Source organism: Heterocephalus glaber, unplaced genomic scaffold (genome assembly GCF_053883595.1).
Source record: "Heterocephalus glaber isolate CG9 unplaced genomic scaffold, H.glaber_assembly_v1.0 deba00001613, whole genome shotgun sequence".
Taxonomy (NCBI): Eukaryota; Metazoa; Chordata; class Mammalia; order Rodentia; family Bathyergidae; genus Heterocephalus; species Heterocephalus glaber.
Window position 1 is genome coordinate 9,322,013 of NW_028258384.1, and position 20,141 is coordinate 9,342,153.

At 36.6% G+C, this 20,141-nt stretch overlaps 1 non-coding gene across 1 annotated transcript; it reads right to left on the reverse strand.

Moving 5' to 3' along the window:
* Window positions 1-3,338: 3,338 nt before the first annotated feature.
* Window positions 3,339-3,472, reverse strand: LOC147822478 (small nucleolar RNA SNORA1). The gene has a single exon (XR_015445645.1). It is a non-coding gene; the product is annotated as a small nucleolar RNA SNORA1 (small nucleolar RNA).
* Between the last annotated feature and the right edge of the window lie 16,669 nt (window positions 3,473-20,141).

Here is a 20,141-nt window from a genome sequence, read left to right on the forward strand (position 1 = left end):
GAAGCTAGAGCAAAGATTTTTTGGAGGGTTTTTTGGAGACCTGTCAAGTTTTCAGTTTTGGTAGCTCTTGAAATTAGTGGTCATGGAATTAGCCATAGAGGTTTCAGAACCATCCTTAAATATTTTGAGCTTTGTTCTGATGTCAGAGGCTGTCTGGGAAATGAAATAATTCTTGAGAAAAAGTTGCCTCTTGGATAAGGAGAGATCTAAATGAGTTCAAGCTTTTGTGAGTCAGTTATATACTCCACCAATTTTTCTTGGTGGTCTTGATAGATTTTTGGAGTTTGTTAAAGTTGATAGACTTAATGGAGGCCCTGTCTAGATCAATGAGATTGTATTTAATAAAGCCTTGGCATTTTTATCAATCTCTGCAAGTGATCTTGTGGCTCAATCTATTGGATATGTCCCAGCCATGTAAGAGAAAGTGGTTTCCTGAGAGAGTAAGTAGACCACACCACCTGAATCTCTAGGAAGTCCCTGTGGATTCATGACGGTCAGAAAAGCTGACATGAGCTTCCATGGGAGCTAAGGAGAAGGCAGGGGGCTGCTCTTACAAGTTCTGGGTGTGTCAAAATGAGGTCGGTGTGTGGGCATGTGAGAAGCAGGAAAAGGCAATGGTTGCCTTTCATATTGCAAGTTCTTAGAAAAGAGTTCCTAAAGATAAATAATAGGGAATGTTGTATTGAAAATAGAAAATAGGGAAAATGGCACACTGAGATGGCCTCTTGGGTACTGGCAGATTAGTATAAACGCTCAACTAGGTTCCAGACCAGATATGAATTCCTATGGAATGCCTTAGGCTGTATGAGGTTCCAAATCATTGGTTTTGCCTGGAGAAGAGACTAAAGGATCAGCATGCAGAAGTGTGTCATTCCCTCCCCAGTCAGATGGTTGATTGGAGGCACCAGATGTTCAACAGTCACCATCTAGAACCTCTTCCCAGATGGGTCCTCAAGGCTAAGAGAGAAACTCCAGAAGTGCAGTTTGGTCCTCTACTTTGCTAAGGGGAGGAGGAAAGCAGGGCAGAGAGGAGGATGGCGATCATCTTCTCATCCCTGTATGGGCCACCAAATATAAGAAATAAAGAAGAGAGAGAAAAAAACATGCAGCAAGGACATGCTTTATTTAAAATAAAGACCTGAGGGCTGGGGATTTAGCTCAGTGGTTCCACCACCTGCCTCACAAGCACAAGGTCCCAAGTTTGATCCCCGGTACCAAAAAATAAAAAATAAAAATAAAATAAAATAAAGACCTGAGAAGGACCAATGGCTCTGAGGTGCCAGAACAGCAGCTCTGTTACAGGGTAAGGTGTTTATAAGGGGTAGCAGAGAATGAGATGGCTAAAAACTATTCTGAGATCATGTCACCTATCTTAATCCATGGTCACTGGTCCATTTTGTGTTTAAGTTTCTCTACTCTTCTGATGCTGAGGGACTGTTAGTCTGGAATGGTCTATTCTAGAATCAGGAATTGGACCAGTTAATTAGGTGTACTGGTATTATTACAAGTTTAAGAGAATGTGGGGGAATGGTCACAACTCATTGGAAGATTTCTTTCAGAATTTTCATTACATTGTATCTCTGTGCCCCCATACCCTCTTTTCATTATTATAAAGATACTTACCTAACTGCATAAAATGAGATACTTGTTTTAGGCAAATGGGTTCCTTTAATGTCTCAGAAATATATGGCCTTCTTGGATTTGGTTAGCCGCAAGCACACAATCAGCTTATAAACCTAATTAGCTTGAAGCCATTTTGGCATAGTCAGGCAGGAGGTAAGTCTTTGATCTTGAGAGGTATGTGTGCTGGCAGGCAGGCACTTGAGAAAATGGACTTAATGCTTCTGGCTAGGTGAACCCATAGTCAGGACTTTAGAGACATTCCAAGAGCATCTGGGACCACTTTTTGAATCCAAGAATCTCCTTTCAGCTACTTTTGTTGGCAAAACAGAATAGGTTTTTTTAGGGAGCTGATAGGCTCCATTTTATTTTGCACTAAAAAGTGCGTTACAGGGATCTATTGTCTCCAACATTTGGCCTTTCTCTAAGGTCATTCAGCAGTGCTATTTGAATGAGGTAAGTGCCTTTACCATTTGTGACCATTTGGATGTACTGGAGGTTATTTTGGAGCACCGATTGGTGATAACAGAGATTCAGAAGTAGAAAAATTTTCCAGGCACTTGTTTTGTTGATTTAAAGAACTCATTTGTGTTAGTTTGCTTTAGTTTTCTTTCTGTCTTTTTATCTTTCTCTTCTTTTTGCCATCTTTATACTTGGATTACAGCAAGTTTCATTACCTTCTAGAATTATGTAAGCCAGTTGGGGCTTCAAGGCATTTTGAGGATTCTTTGTGAGTTAATATAAATTTAAAATTCTTGACCCATTGAATGACAAAAATGTTGGTATTAAGAGATTTTAAGAGGCTAAATTTAATATTGAGTACTGCAGAGTACTGTAAAAATATGCTAATACCATAACTTTTAAAAAGCTAACAAATGATAACTATAAGTCTCTATTTTATATGTATTTACACTCATGTATTGCATATAATATCTACATGTCTACTTGTGTGTATTTTTGTAAGATGACACCAGATTACCCTAAAATAAGAAAGTTTGATAATTAAGAAATTATAAACCCAAATGTCTTTATCTTCACATGACTTAAGAAAATGTTTTGAAAGATGCAACAAAGGGGTCCTCAAAACTGTTAACATGTATTTTTCTGTGATAGCTAATTAAAATATATTTCAGGTTTTGACTTTCAGAAAAAATTTAGTTTCACAAAATTTATTAAAAATTAAAGAGCATAAGGGGAATCCAATTAAAATTTTTGAGTTTGTTAGAATCTTAAAGACTTTCAGAAATCAGAGTGTGTTGAAAGTTGAGCTAATGTGAGACATATTTATGTAATGCTGGCTGAACATTCTTTTATTTAAAAGTTTAATTTGTTTAGCTTTTTAGAAAATGTTATATGGCAATAGTCATTATAAATTTGATTTTAGTATTAGTAGAAGGGGTCATAAGAAGTAGTATTTTACTAGCCGTTGGTTAAAAGTACTATGGTTTATAGGAAAAATGACTATTTCAGTTGAGAGATTCTGTACTACGTCTATAAAAAAAGAAACAGACAGTGTTTTCTTTCACATTAACTTGTGTCTCAGTCAACATTGCTCAGCTATGCTGTGCTGCTTCCTAATTTTGTGAAATAGTTGGGCCCATGTTGAAATGAGCAACTGACACAATTCTGGAATGACAAACCAGGAGGCAACTACTGGGGCACCAGTATTTTCCCATAGGTTATGGATCTTTCTAGATCTTTTCTTAAAAAAAATATCAAATTGTTACAGGTCTCATTGCCACCACTGTAATATGTTTGCTGTGATGGAAGCATGATCTGTGTCTCAATTTTAGCTACTTTGACCAATTTTGGACACCAATTACCAATGCCCATTTGAATCCTTTCTAGATCTTCTGAGCTTTGCCATTTTAAATCTCCATGACTACTATTAAATTTTTTCTTACAGTATTCCAAGTGATCTGAGGTAGGAGAATAGGGGCCTGGGGCAAACAAGTCAAACAAAGGGCAATAGGTCAAACAATTGGATATAATCCCTCAAAGTCATGAGACCTAGGGCAGATGTGCAGAGCACAGGATCTGGGATGACTCTGCCGTACCTGAGCACTCTATGTGGAACTGACATAAGCTAAAATTTGTTATGGAGAATCTAGAGGATGCCCTATCATGTTCCCATGTTCAAAATAACTTAGATAAATGTTGTATAAGGCTTCTATGACTGAGTTGCAAGAAATTAATCCTTACCAGGTCATAGCCCTGGGGCCAAAAGGCATGGAGAATATGAGGAGAAGCCTTGTCATATCCCCATTAATGGGCTGGGGACTAGCTTGGAGATAGGCCTGTTAGGTTTCTCACAACTCCTGCCTGTTTACAAATCCCATTTGGGGTTGTACTTCATACATTCCACTGACTTACTGTTTGAATGCCTTCTCACAGATCTCTCTAGTTACAGATATTCAGCATTACAAAAAATAAATGTGTAGATTTTTTGAAGATCCTGAAAAGTTTGCTGATGGTTTTCATACACTAACAACAGCTTTTGATCTGATGTGATAAGATGTCCAGTTCATCCTGGTTTCTTCTTACACAGCAATGAAAAGAGGATTGTAAGGGCTTCAAACCAGGCTAATGAAGCCTTTGCCACTTCATTCCAAGTCAGCCAACTGCTGCATTATTTTAGTCACTAGAGGGGTCCAAGTGGGATTATAACACAGGAGGTGGAAAAGCCAAACACAAGTTATACATTAAATCCATTTTAGTGGGTATTTCACAAAAAATGCCCAAATCTTTGAACTAAAATAAGCTCACATCTATTAGTCAAGGCTTTGATAAAATCCAGTTACTTTTAGGGTCTGGATTGAAGAGGCACTCAATAATGTACAGTAATTTAGATCTGAGTCTAGAGAAAGTCAGATTATCCTAAAGCAGTATTTTATTGGTCAGTCAACTGCAGATTTTAGGAAAAAGCTCCAAAACTCCAACTGGGCCCACAAACTGAAATGTCATTGTAGTTGATTATATCTTCAAAAACCCTGATGAAGTAGAGGACAAAAGAAAGTTGAATAGGGAAAAGTGACAGGCTAAAGCTATATGTTATGTTATAAATTTCAGGAAAAAAATCTCACAGTGCTAGGGAAAACCAAGCTACTCTATGTCTGCACCATTAATGTACACACCTATACTTTGCCTGTGGACACAATCTCCACTACCTGTGCATAAGACCCTTCAAAGTCACATTCAGTGACACATCCTGGCCACAGTTTCTTCCAAGCTGAGTTTAAGGTCTTGTATGAGATATCTTTTCAGGTTTTGTCGATGAGGTTGATGCAGTGGAGTGCAGTGGAATGTTTCTTCCAGAACTTTTTCAGAGTAAAAGATTTCTCTTCAGTGACATTAAAACACTTGGTGAAAAGAACCTTTGTGTACAGCTTCTTGAAGTTGCAGATCACTTGCTGGCCCATGAGCTGCAGAAGAGGTGTCATGTTTTGGGGGTGGGGAACTTGACCTTTATGGGGTTATATTTAATGGCCACATCATACGCCAAGGCAGAGGGTGTTTTGGGACATTGTACATCATAAGAAGGCAACTTTCAGGCAGTTGGTTGTCAGAAAGATATTTCTTAATCATGTTTGAACACCTCATGGTGTCTATTCCACAAACAACTGCCTTGAGATCCAAGCTTTTGCATTGGCCCTTGACATGACAGGAAGTCTGGTCTTGTTCACATTCTGTTCCTTGAATGCATGAGAGGCTTGAGAATGGTACACCAGTAGTAGCTTAATCTTCATATTGAGACTTGCATTTGCACATGGCCAAAACGTCAATCTGTCTTTCATGGGCTTGTGCCCTGGCATTACCTATTCCTCCTGCATGATATAGGTTCTGTTTGGCATCTTCTTCCAGAAGACCACAGTTTCATCACAGTTGAACACTTGTTGAGTGATGTATCCTTCTGCTTTCATGAATTTTTTGAATTATTTCTTGTAGTCTTCTGCATCAACCTTGTCAGAGATGAAAGCCTTAGCAGGTGTTTTCACACTGTGTCTGCCACTTCTCTTGCAGAATTTATCAAACCACCCTCTAGTGGCTTCAAATTCATCACTTATTTTACTGGTAGAGACCTTTCCAATAGGCCACCAAGGGATATAGAAGTAAGATTCTTCCACTCTCAGGGACTATGAAAAATTGTCACCTCTATGCCAGCCTTCTTGACCAGGTTCTTATCAAGACCTGGAGGTAGGATGGATCCCAGGACCAACTCACATACAAATGGAAAGGCCCTTACACAACCCTATTAATTATTCTTTCTGCCATTAAGATATAGTGAATAGATAGATTTACCTCTTCCAGGTAAAACCCAAGCCCCTTGAGACACCAGAAAATGAAGAGGGACAATCAACCTCATTCACATGTGTGAATGAGTAGACTACCTCAAACTTCTTTTTGGAAAAGAAAACACCAACTACCTCATTGAACCAGATAAGTAAAACTTTTGTTCCCAATAAGTAAATTAGGTCACTAGTCTTGCTACTCTCATGTTTACTACACTTGAGGTCCCTGTCCCAAGTTATAACATGACTTTTTTTTTTCCTGTTTATTTTGGCATTCTCTTGAAGAATTAAAAACTGTGTTTAATACAGATAAACAGTGTTAACTTACCTAAGACCTTAAAACTAACCACATCTTACTCTTACCATCAATAGCTACCTAAGAACTTGAAAGACAGCCTAGCCAACTTGCCCAGAGTATTGATATCCTTCAAGATTAAGTGCACTCACTAGCAATGATGGCCATCAAACACCATAGGGGACTAGATCACCAAATTACTGAAACAGAGATTATATTTGTCTCTAAAAATAATAAAGTTTCTATGTCAATTGTTCTGAAATAGTGAGAGATACATCATGAAAACTGGCTGACCATTTATCTGAGATCAGTGACATACTGAGTCCTGGTCAAATATCTGGAATCAGGGATTTCATTAATGACCTGGAAATAGCCTTTATTAATGCTTGTCATGACCTTATTATGGCTCTCATACACTTAATCTCTTAGTCAAATATGTTTCTTTTTGTTTGACAGTCTTTTAACTACTGGTAAAGGCCCTAGCCCAAGATCAGAGCCTGCCTCCACATCCGTAATTCATCACGAAACCCTCAAAAGAAACACTCAGCTTCCTTGAATTAATAGGTCAGTTAGAGCAAGGGCTGGGTTGGCACATAGGTAGGAGCATGGCTCCTATTTAGCCAGAGTAGACATAGAGGACATAACTTCATCCTTCAACATGCCTTAAAGATTTTGCAGGACCAGGGCTTGCAGGCCAGAATATTAGTTAGAAACAATGGATATGAGGGAGTCACTCCCTTCTACCCATTTAATTTTAAATAGCATCCTACAGTATTCCTCTTTCTTTGTCCTAAGAGAAGTTGAAAATAAAATAACAAAAATCCATGAGACTGCTGATGCTCTAGCAAGAGCACATGTGTGTTGGATTTTCTAGCCTGACCTACAGTAACCTTCACCCTATTCCAACCTCATTAAGGGTTCATAAATATGTACTACATGCCACGCATGTAATTAAAGCCAGGGTGAATTCTGGGGCCAGGATGTGTGCTGAGAGCCCCTGGGATAAAGTTGCACATTGTCAATCATTCCTGTCAATCACACATAGACATTCAGAGGTAGGCACCTGGGCTGAGGTGCATATCTTTTAAAATCAAATAGCTTGCTTTGTTAGGTTCTGCTACTGTTGTTGCTTCTGTGTGCTATGAACTCTGTGTGGTGCTTTTGCTTGTCTGTCACACCAGCATCATTCTCTGTCTGTGACATACATATTGTAGGCATGGACATGCCCTGAGCACAACTTCCCATGATCATCAATAAATGTAGCTGCTTGCCACTTAATACACGGTTTACCCTTTGCATTTATTTGCTAATCATACACAGAAGTCTAGACTATACCTTTTCCTTCTATAGTAACAGAACCAATACAAAATGCTATTTTCAATTCTTCATCTATATATGGTTCAAAACCAAGGGCATCATCAATAGGATAGCTTAAATCTGGTATTAGGCTGAAAGAACTTTTGATAGAACAACCTTCCTAATCCATTATATACATAAGGGAGAAGCCAATCTAGGAATTTCAGACAGAAAAGACTCCTTTCCATTATCTTCATGACTGCTTTAAGTCTGTTCACTGGTTCACTCTGCTCAGTAGAGCATATTCCTTTTCCACTTTCAATAAATGTCCATCCCCACTACCTTTTCTGTGTGTCTTGTCCAATTCTTTAGAACACCAAAAACCTGAAATGAATTTCCATTGGATCCATCAAGTGGTAACAGATTCACATGACATTTTTATTATCCAGAATATTTTGCTTTTTGTTACATGCAAATTTGTTTAGAAATAATTCATTGGTGTCAATGTAAATATTCAAATTCAAAAGCCCCCCCACAAAGAACTTTCAAAGATTTTAAAATAGTATTCTGTTGTAGCACATGTACATGCAACTTTTACATATTGACTACAATGACTGAGAGTTATTTTTTTTCAGAAAAATGTGGGGAAAAACTTGTGCTTGTCAGATGTTTCACATTTTATGTGCCATGTAGAAGTAATTGCTAAAAATTAAATAGGTGGATATGTAAATAAAATGTCTGAGTTATGTACAATTATGTTAAAATACTAAAGACATTTGCTAAGTATAAATTCATGTATTCTTTGCTTATTAAAATTTATAAATGGTGTTTTTATTATTTTAAATATAGTTCATAGATTGTTGATGTATGTATATGTATAACACTCCTCTAAGATCAAAATATGTCTAATCATTAATAAGTTTGCATAACTATTCTAGAGGAAAAGTATTTAGAAATGAAGACTTTTGTAAAATTAAAAATGAGCTTTAAATAAGTCAGTGATTGAGAGTAGTATCTGTTTATCATTTGGAGATACCCTAATATTAATAATTTCCACAAGCACAGAGCTTTTAATGTTCTAGTAACAGTTAGCTTAAAAAATTCTTTACTTTTAAAAAGTTAATAGCTACAAGTTTCCTGGTTAGTGGTACATTTTTAAATGAGGCCTAATGCTAATAGTTTTAAAGATACTAAAATGCTTGCTTGCTTCTCTGTAAAAGATAAATTGTTATTATTTTACTGTCTACTCTTTCCTTAAATTAAGTACTTAAAATGAGTTTTTAAAATAATCTGTTTTTACAGAAAAGCATTGAATGATTAAGTAACAAACTTTTGGCATTTCCCACTTCAGGTATGCTATGTGTTCTTCTAGATGTACAGTGCTTACATTAATATATGACATAGTTTGGAAAACATATATGTTTATAACATGAGTTTTAAAACTACTAGTAACCTAAGTGTATGATGGCATAATTTTTTAATAATGTAAAAGTTATGTTTTTCTTGTAGATTGATCATATTTGTTAGCAGTGTTAATTTGAATAAAGTATTTCTAGTTAGTTATAGTTTATTCTAAATATAAACAATAATTAAAATGCAATGCACAGGTCTAGTATCTTTGTTTAAAATAATGAGACTTAGTATATTGATCTGTTCTTAGAAAAATTTACAACAAAACTTTTAAAAGAAGGTTTAAATTTGTGAAAATAGTTTCTTTTTTGGTACTTTATTTTAGGGTTAAATATTTAAGAAATTTAAGTCTTAGAAAGTTCATGTTTATTTACATATCTAAAGATTTTTTTATAGTTCTGATTACATAAACTATTATTATGTTATTTTCCTGATTTTAAAATGTAATTTTCCAGACCCCAGCCAGAAGCTCAAGTGGACAACAATGGCACAGGTGCACAGGTCCTAGCCAGGGCCACACACAGATACCAGCAGTTTGGGTGTTCAGGCCCAAGGCAAAGACCCACCTAGAAAATAGCTGCACAGGGGCACAGACCACAGCCAGAGGCCTGCCCAGATACCACTTGTAAGTGCATGCAGACCCCAGCCAGAAGACTGTCCAGACACCAGTGGTTTGGGTGCCCAGGACCCAGTTAGAGGACCACACAGATACCATCACTAAGTGCACACAAGCCCCAGGCAGAATCCTGCCCAGACAAGAGCCCAGTAGGAGGATCCAGGAGGCCATCATTCTGAATCGAAGAATTGGCGGTGTGGTGAGCAGCAAAGAGAAGGCCGCTCTGAGGCTTGTTGAGATTTGAAGGGCACTGGGAGAGCAAAGAGTCACCTCAATAAAGGTGCACCAGATTGCATTGGTTGAAATGAGAAGACACCTAAACAAGTAGGAAAACCTGACTTTCAGATCAACAAAGGCAACTGAAAGGGGCAAGGAAATGGAACAATATGAAACTCAACAAGCTGATTTCCCTGAACTGGCAATGAAAGGGTATCTGGAAAAAATAAAATCAGAAATAATATCTCAGATAACAACAGATTGCATCCACAGTGAAAGACATGATTAATAACTGTAGAGCTGACACAAAAAATAAAGGAGCTAGAGAAAGTGAGCCAATCCCAGTGCCTGGGAAGAGGCTCCCCTGCCACCATTCCATGCTCCTAGGGCAGAGAAGGTGAGCCAGTCCCAGCACCCATAACGAGGCTGCCCCACTGCCATTCTGTGCTCCTAGGGCAGAGAAGGTGAGCCGCACAGGTGCCAGAAGCACCACCACCACCATGAAAATGAGAAGACACATAAACAATCCTCAAAAACAGACTTCCAGATCACCTACAGCAACCCCAAAGGGAAACAAGATGGAACAATCTGATACTCAACAACCTGGACTCCCTGAACTGGCAACAAAAGAGGATCTGGGAAAAATGAAATCAGAAATAATTTCTCAGATAACAGGAAAGATTGTGCCCATAGTGCAAGACATGATTAATAAATCTAGAGAGGACACAGATAAAAAAATAGACAATCTGAGGAACATGATGGAATCCCCACACAGGAAACAAATGAAATCCATAAAACAGATGCAAACAGATTTCCAAGTGATCAAAAACTCCATTGAAAGTCTACACAGGAGAATGAATCAATGTGAGGACAGAATTTCAGATATAGAAGATAAGATTGCAATTAGTGACCACGAAAAGAAAAATTGCTTTAAAATTGTAAGGGATCACAAAAAATCAATCCAGCAGCTGCTAGATGATGTGAAGAAGAATAACGTAAGACTGATTGAAGTCAATGAAGAAACAGGAGAGAGTGCATATGACATAAAAAAGCTGTTCACAGAAGGGATGGCAGAAAACTTCCCAAGCAGGGAAAGAGAACGTGTCATACAGATAAGTGAGGCATATAGGACTCCAACTAGCCTTGATCAAAAAAAACTCTACGCATAGGCAAATAATAGGATTCCAGAAACCCAACAGAAGAACAAAGTTCTACAAGCAGTTAGAGAAAAAAAACAAATCACATACAAAGGAAAACCCATCAGAATCACAGCAGACTTCTCAATGCAAACCCTCAAGGCAAGAAGAGCTTGGAGGGATGGATTTCAAGCCATTAAAGAAAACAGCTTCCAACCCAGATTGATGTACCCTGCAAAATTATCTTTCAAAATTGATGGAGAAATAAGATACTTTCATGATAAAGAGCACCTTAGAAACTTCATGAATACCAAACCAGCACTCCAAAAAATTTTAGACAATATCCTAGGAAAAGACAATGAGGATCACAACCACAGGAAGCCCAGCAGAATGAATCTGTTGGGCGTGACAAATTAAGCGCAAAGGGGGAGAATCCAACAAAAAGAAAAAGTCATGACAAGGCTTTTAAAACTTTTAACTTCATCTTACTAATGAGTATATAATTCAGTCTGGTTATTGTTCATGATTAGTATTTTTCTGATTCTAGAGTTGCACACCTTTCCTTGTGCTAAACTGGCTATTTACCATCTTCTTGTGTCTACTTTTTAATTGGGTTGCCTGTTAATGAGCTGTAAGAGCTCTTTATATATTCTGGTCATAGGTTATATGCCTTATAGATATGGTCTGTTTAAGGACTACTTTTCATTTTAATGATGTCATTTAAAGTTCTAAATTTTGATGGAATGTCATTTATCAATTTTTTTCTTTTATACACCATGTTTTTTGTAACCCAGGAAGTTCTTGCCTACCCTAAATTCATAAACATTTTCCCTTATAATTTCTTCTTAAAGTTTTATAGTTTTAGGCCTTCCTATTTAGGTTCATACATCATTTCAAGTTATTTTTATGTATGGAAATAAAGGGTTGAGGTTAATTATTTGTATACGGATACCAGGTATTCTAGTGTCATTTGTTGAAAACACTATCTTTTCCTTGGCTCTTGAATTGAGTTTATATTCTTTAAAATATTAATGTTCAATAATCATTCAAAACTCACTGGACCATATATGTGTGGTTCTATTTCTTGATTCTCTGTTTTATTCCAGTGATCTATATGTCTTTCCTTACACCAACACTGCCTTGATTACTGTAGCGTTAGAGGAAGTCTTAAAATTAGGTACTAAACCTCTTCCAACACTGTTTTTTTTAACCTTTTCTAGGTCCTTTGTACTCCTACATAACTTTGAAATTTCAATATCCAATTCTTCTTTTATAGCAAGTATACATAGACCTGAATTTTTATATATACCCTGTGTTTTCTAATCCTGATAAATTCAAATACAAGTTCTAGGGGCTCCTAGAGATTTCTTAGTATTTTCTCTGTAGATGAGCATTTCATCTACATATAAAGACTTTGCTTCTGCCTTGCCAATCCTATCCTAATTGTGTCATTTTATTGCCAGACTATTTTAGTTTGGGCCTATGTTTCAAAGTTTAATGAACAGATGAAGAGTAAGCATATCTGCCCTTGTTCTCCACCTTAAGGAGAAAGCACTGTATCTTCTCCATTTATATAAGGTGTTTTTGCTGAAATTATGGAGTACATGTCTTTAATCTGTTGAGAAGTTTCTGTTCTGCTTCCAGTCTCCTGATAGCTTTTACCATGAACAGCTGTGGAATTTAGTCCAATACTTTTTCTCCAACTAGTGACAGGATCATAGGGCTTTTTCCTTTCCTCTGTTAAAATGATGACTTTTGGGGGCCGGGGATTTAGCTCAGTGGTTCCGGTGCCTGCCTCACAAGTGCAAGGTCCGGAGTTTGATCCCTGGAACTGACAAAAAAAACCAAACCAAAACAAAACCAAAACCTACCTTAGTCTTCTAGACTTAGTAACCGAATTCAGTCAAGTAGCTGGTTACAAGGTCAACACACAAAAATCAATAGCTTTCCTCTACACCAATGACAGACTCACTGAGAGAGAAATAGGGAAAATAATTCCTTTCACAATAGCATCCAAAAAACTGAAATACCTAGGAATCAACCTAACAAAAGAAATCAAAGACCTGTTCTCTGAAAACTATGGCACTCTGAAAAGAGAGATTGAAGATGATATCAGAAAATGGACAGACATCCCCTGCTCCTGGGTAGGAAGGATTAATATAGTGAAAATTGCCATACTTCCAAAACTGCTCTATAGATTTAATGCAATTCCAATTGAGATCCCAGTAGCATACTTCATGAACCTTGAGAAAAAAATCCAAAACTTCATTTGGAACAAGAAGAGACCCAGAATAGCAAGAGCAATTCTAGGTAAAAGAGACATGGCAGGGGGTATCACAATCCCCAACCTGCAACTATGCTACAAAGCTACTGGGATAAAAACAGCATGGTACTGCCAAAGAAACAGACCTGAGGACCAGTGGAACAGATTAGAAGATGCAGAAACAACACCAGACACACTTGACCATCTCATCTTTGATAAAGGAGCCAAACACCCTCACTGGAGGAAAGATATCCTCTTTATTAAATGGTGCTGAAAAAATTGGGCTTCAACTTGCCAAAGATTAAAACTAGACCTATATCTCTCACCATGCACTAAAATAAAATCAAAATGGATTAAAGATCTAAATATTAAAATAGAAACACTGAACCAGCTGGAACAGAGGTTAGGTAGAACTCTTGAAGACATCGGTGTAGGAAAAGATCTTATGAACAAAATCTCAGTTGCCTGTGAACTAGCACAAACAATCAACAAATGGGATCTCTTCTTATTAAAAGGCTCCTGCACAGCAAGAGAAACCACCAGCAGTGTGAAGAGACAACCCACAATGTGGGAAAAAATCTTCACCTGCTTTTCCTCAAAGGTCTACTATCTTGAATCTATAAAGAACTCAAAAAGATCACACCTCCCAAATTTAAAGACCCAATCTGAAAATGGCCATCTGAAATGAACAGACATTTCTCAGACAAAGAAGTAGAAATAGCAATAAATACTTTAAAAAAGTTCAACATCGCTGGTCATTTGAGAGATGCAAATGAAAACAATGCTGAGATTCCATTTCACTCCAGAAAGAATGGCTGCTATTATGAAATCAACCAATAACAAATGCTGGCAGGGCTGTGGGGAAAGAGGAACCCTGCTCCACTGCTGGTGGGAGTGTAGACTAGTGCAACCACTGTGGAAATCAGTATGGAGATACCTCAAAGAACTAGGACTGGAAGTCCCATTTGACCCTGCTATTCCACTGCTGGGGATCTTCCCCAAAGAATTAAAAGAATCATACCACAGTGATATATGTGCGCCCATGTTCATAGCAGCACAGTTTGTGATAGCTAAAACTTGGAAACAGACCAAATGCCCATCAACTGGAGACTGGATAAAGAAAATGTGTTTTTTTTGTATAAAATGGAGTACTACTCAGCCATACAAAATGAGAAATTAGAGACATTTATAGCTAAGTGGATGCACATTGAGGTGATACTCTTAAGTGAAATAAATAGGACACACATGTATAAATACCAAATAGTTTTTCTTGTGTGAGAAACAGAAAGTGTAAATAAGGACTAAAATGTATAATAGGTAATGTGAAATAGGAAGAAACGGGGCAAAGGGGAAGGAAGTAGGAGGGCTAGAGGAAAGGATAGAAGGGAATGGGATTAATATGAGAAAATGAAAAAATAGGAACAAAATCTTTGTAAATAGCGAGGACTGGAGGGGTTGAAGGGAGGGCTGGTCAAGGGTGAAAAATAAGAACCAAGAGAGATTATGTAAAGGTGCAAATTTCCAATGATGAATGTCATTATATTGTATACCTAAAATGTACCAATGATTAGAATGAATAATCGATAATGCAAAATAGGAAGAAAAGGTCCAAAGGGGTAGGGTTAGTGGGAGGGGCAGGGGCAAGGAAAGAAGGGAAAGAAAAAATGCTGGAAAATGGAAAAAATGGAAATAAAGTCTTTGTAAATAGGGAAGGGTGGAGGAGGTGAAGGGAGGGCTAGGAATGGGGAAAAATAAGAACCAAAATGCATTTTGTAAAGGTACAATTCCCAATGAGAAATGTAATTGTGTTGTGTACCTAAAATGCACCAATAAAAGAATTTAATTTAAAAAAATGATGACTTTTTGGGGTGGATCTTCCAATGCTGAAGCAACACTGCCATCCCTATAATAAAACCACTTTCTAGATAAAAATAATGCAGGAGCTAATGAACACGATGGAATCCCAGCATAGGAAATAAATTGAATACATGAAACAGTTACAAACATATATCCCGGAGATTAAATTTTCCATTGAATTTTGAGGACCAGAATAAGCCAATGTGAGAACAGAATATTAGATATAAAAGACAGGATTGCAATTAGTGACCAAGAAAAGAAAGATTTCTTAAAAATAGCAAGGGACCATGAAAAATCAAACCAGTAGCTGCTGCAAAGAATAACATGAGCCGGATCAGAGTCAAAACAAACAGGGGATAGTGGAAATGATATAAAAATTCAGCTAACAGAAGTAATGGCAAAAAAATTCCCAAGCAGGGGAAAAGAATTTGACATACAGATAAGTGAGGCATATGAGACTACAACTAGCTATTATCAAAAAAATCTATATGTAGGCATATAATAGTCAAGATTCCAAAAACACAAGAGAACAGAATCCTACAAGTATCTAGAGAAAAGAAATATCAAATACAAAGGAAAGCCCATCAGAATCACAGCATAATTCTCAACACAAACCCTCAAATCAAGAAGAACCTGGAGTGAAATATTTCCAGCCCTAAAAGGAAACAACCTCAAAACCAGATTAATGTACCCTGCAAAACAATCTTTCAAAATTGATGGAGAAATAAGATACTTTCATGACAAAGACCACATGAGGAACTTCATGGATACCAAACCAGCACTCCAAAACATTTTAAACAGTATGCTAGGAAAAGACAATGAGGATCACAACTCCAGGAAGCCAAGAAGAATGAATCCATCAGGAAAAACAAGAAATCAAATGCAAACAGGGAGAATTCGACAAAAAACCAACATAACAAAGATAAGTCAACACATACCATTTATAACTATCAATGTTAATGGTCTCAATTCACCAATCAAAAGAAATAGACTGGTAGAATGGGTTGAGAACCAAGATCCAACAATCTGCTGCATACAAAAGCACACTTAATTCAGAAAGAAATTCATAGACTGAAAGTTAAAAGGTGGTAAACAATACTCCATGAACAGGAACATGAAAAAAAGCAGAAGCTGCTATCCTCTTTGCAGAACAAATGGATTTCAAACCAACACTTATTAAGAGAGGCAAAGAAGGACACTACATCCTTGTAAAGGAAAAAAATCCAAGTGGAAGATCTGAAATTCATAAACATACATGAACCAAATACTAGTGCACACAATTATATAAAATAAATATTAATGTCACGAGAAATAAAATAAACACTAACACATTAGTAGTGGGGGACCTCAATACCCTGTCAGAAATAGATAGATCCCTTAAACAGAATAAACAACAAAATACCAGAACTCAATTAAACTCTTGAACAAATGAACTTAACAGATGATTACAGAATGTTGCACCCCACAAAATCAGAGTACATTCTTTTCACTTGCACAAAGGTTATTCTCCAAAATAGACTGGATATTTGCTCATAGAACATGTTCAAGTAAGTACTAAGAAACTGACATTTTCTTCTGTATATTATCACATATAGTGCGATGAAATTTAAGATCAATAGTGAAAGCAACCACAAGAATTTCATAAACACATGGAAATTGAACAGCACACTTATGAACAAGCAATAGATCACAGAGAAAATTAAAGAAATCAGACAGTTTCTACAATTAAATGACAATGTCAATACAACATATCTGAATCTATGCAATGCAATGAAAGCAGTCTTATGAGTGAAATTCATAACAATGAATACTCACATTCTGAAAACAGAGCAAGCTCAAATAAACAACCTGATGCTGAACCTCAAACTTCTAGAAAAAGAAGAGCAGGAGAAAGCCAAAGATTATACAAGGGAGGAAATTATGAAGATCAGAGCAGAAATAAATGCAATGGAGACTAAGAGAATGATACAAAAAAGCCAATGAAGAAAAGAGGTAGTTCTTAGAAAGAATAAACAAAATTGACAAACTCTTACCCAACCTTATCCAAAAAAAGGAAAGAACAGCCTCAATACATGCAATTAGGAATGAAAAGGGTGAAATTACAATGGACCCAGCAGAAATCCAGAGGATCATCAAAGCCTACTTTGCCAACCTATATGCCAATAAGATAAAAAACACAGAAGAAATGGACAGATTCCTAGATACATATAAATTAACAAAGTTGAATGAAGAAGACCTAAAAATTCTAAATAACCCAATATCAATCAATGAAATTGAAAATGTAATTAAAAACTCACCAAATAAGAAAAGCCATTGCCCCCATGGCTTCACTGATGAAATCTACATGACATTTAGTGAAGAACTATTGAAACTACTGTTTAAGCTCTTCAATGAAATTCAAAGGGAAGCAATACTCCCAAATTCACTCCTGGTAACATGAATCACCTGGGCCCCAAAACCAGAGAAAGATCAAACCAAAAAAGAGAACTATAGGCCAATTTCCCTAATGAACATAGATGCAAAAATTCTTAATAAGATACTGGCAAACAGAATGCAGAAGATAAAAAAAATCATACAACCTGAATGGGTAGGATTCATCCCAGGAATACAGACAGGGATAGTTCAAACTATGCAAATTAATTAATGTAATACAGTATATAATAGATCCAAGGAAAAAATCATATGATCATCTCAATAGATACAGAAAATGTGTTTGACAAAATCCAACATGCATTCAAGATAAAACACCCTACAAAAATTTGGAATAGACGGTCTCTACCTCAAACTGATAAAAGCCATCTATGAAAAAATCAACAGCCTATATCATAATATATGATCAAAAACTAAAATCTTTCACACTAAAATCAGGAACAAGACAAGGATGTCCACCATCACCAGCCCTGTTCAATATAGTTTTGGAAACATTAGCAACTAGACAAGAAAAAGAAATAAAAGGAATAAAGATAGGAAACAAAGAAGTTAAATTGTCATTATTTTCATATGACATGATACATTCTACAAAAGACCCCAAGAACTCCACCAAAAAACTTCTAGATTTAATAACCAAATTCAGTATAGTAGCTGGACACATGGTCAACAGAAAAAAATCAATGGGTTTCCTGTACACAAGCAAAAGACTCATTGTCAAAGGAACTGGAGAAACAACTCCCTTCAAAATAGCATCAAAACACTGAAATACCTAGGAAATGACCTAGTAAAAGAAATCAAAGACCTCTACTCTAAAAACAATAGCATTCTGAAAAAAGAGATCAAAGAAGATATGAGAAAATGGAAAAACATCCTTTGCTCCAGGGTAGGAAAAACCAATATAGCAAGAGTGGCCATATTTCCAGAACTGCTATGTAGATTCAATGCAATTACAATTGAAATTCCAGAAGCATATTTCACAGACCTTGAAAAAATAATTCAAAAATTCATTTGGAACAAGAATAGACCTGGAATAGCAAAAGTAATTCTAGGCAACAAAGACACAGTAGGGCATATCACAATCCCTAACCTGAAATTATACTACAAAGCTACTGTGATAAAAAACAGCATGGTAGGCTGGGGATTTAGCTCAGTCATTCCACCACCTGCCTTGCAAGCGCAAGGTCCCGAGTTCAATCCCTGGTACCAAAACAAAAACAAAAACAAACAAACAAAATAAAACAGCATGGTACTGGCAAGGAAACACATATGAGGACATGGAACAGATTAGGAGATGCAGAAATAACTCCAGATATACTCAGCCACCTCATGTTCAATAAAAGAGCCAAAGACCCACACTGGAGGAAAGATAGCCTTTTTAATTAATAGTTTCAAAAATTTGGTTTCAAGTTGCCAAAGATTAAAACTAGAACTATATCTCTCACCATGCACTAAACTAAAATTGAAATGGATTAAATATTTAAATATTAAAACAGAAACACGAAACCAGCTGGACGAGAGTTTAGGTAGAACTCTTGAAATATTGGCATAGGAAAAGTTTATATAAACAGAATCTCCTTTGCATGTGAACTAACACAAAGAGTCAACAACTGGGACCTCTTATTAAAGAGCTTCTACACAGCAAGAGAAACCACCAACAGCATGAATAGACAATCCACAATGTGGGAAAAATTTTTTACCAGCTGTTCCTCAGACAAAGGTCTACTATCTAGAACATAGAAAGAACTTTAAAAAATTACACTTCCAAAATATAAAGACCCAATCCAAAAATAGCCCTCTGAAATGAACAGACATTTCTCAGACAAAGAAGTAGAAATAGCAAGTAAAATTATGAATAAATGTTCAACATCACTGGTCATTCGAGAGATGCAAATGAAAACAATGCTGAGATTTCACCTCACTCCAGAAGCAATGGCTGCTATCATGAAATCAACCAATAACAAATGCTAGCAGGGCTGTATGGAAAAAAGGAACTCTTCTCCACTGTTGGTGGGACTGTAAACTGGTCCAACCAAGGTGAAAATCAGTATGGAGATACCTCAGAGTACTAGGATTGGAGCTTTCTTTTGACCCAGCTATTCCTCTACCGTGTATCTTCCCAAAAGAATTAAAAGAATCATACCACAACAATATGTGCACCCATGTGTATACCGTCATAGTTTGTAATAGCTAGAACTTGAAAACAGCCCAGTTGCCCATCAACTGGAGACTGGATAAAGAAAATGTGTTTTTTAAATTAAAATAGAGTATTAGCCATAAAGAATGAGATATTAGAGGCAGTTACAGCTAAATGGATGCACACTGAAATGATACTCTTAAGTGAAATAAATAGGACACACATGTAAATACTGAATAGTTTCTCTGGTCTAAGAAACTGAAAGTGCAAATAAAGATCAACAGGTATAATAGAAAATGTAACATAGGAAGAGAAGGTCTAAAGGGGAAGAGGAAGTGGGAGGAGTAGGGGAAAAGAAAGAAGAAAAGGAAAAAATATGAGAAAAGGAAAAAAAGGAAACAATGTCTTTCTAAGTAGGGAGGGGTGGAGGGGTTGTAGTGAAGGCAGAGCAATGAGGAAAAAATAAGAATCAAACCATATTATGTAAAGGTACAAATCTCCAATGATGAATGTCATTTGATTGTATACCTAAAATGTACCAATAAATTTAACTTAAAAAATAGTAGAGGCAGAGCTCAA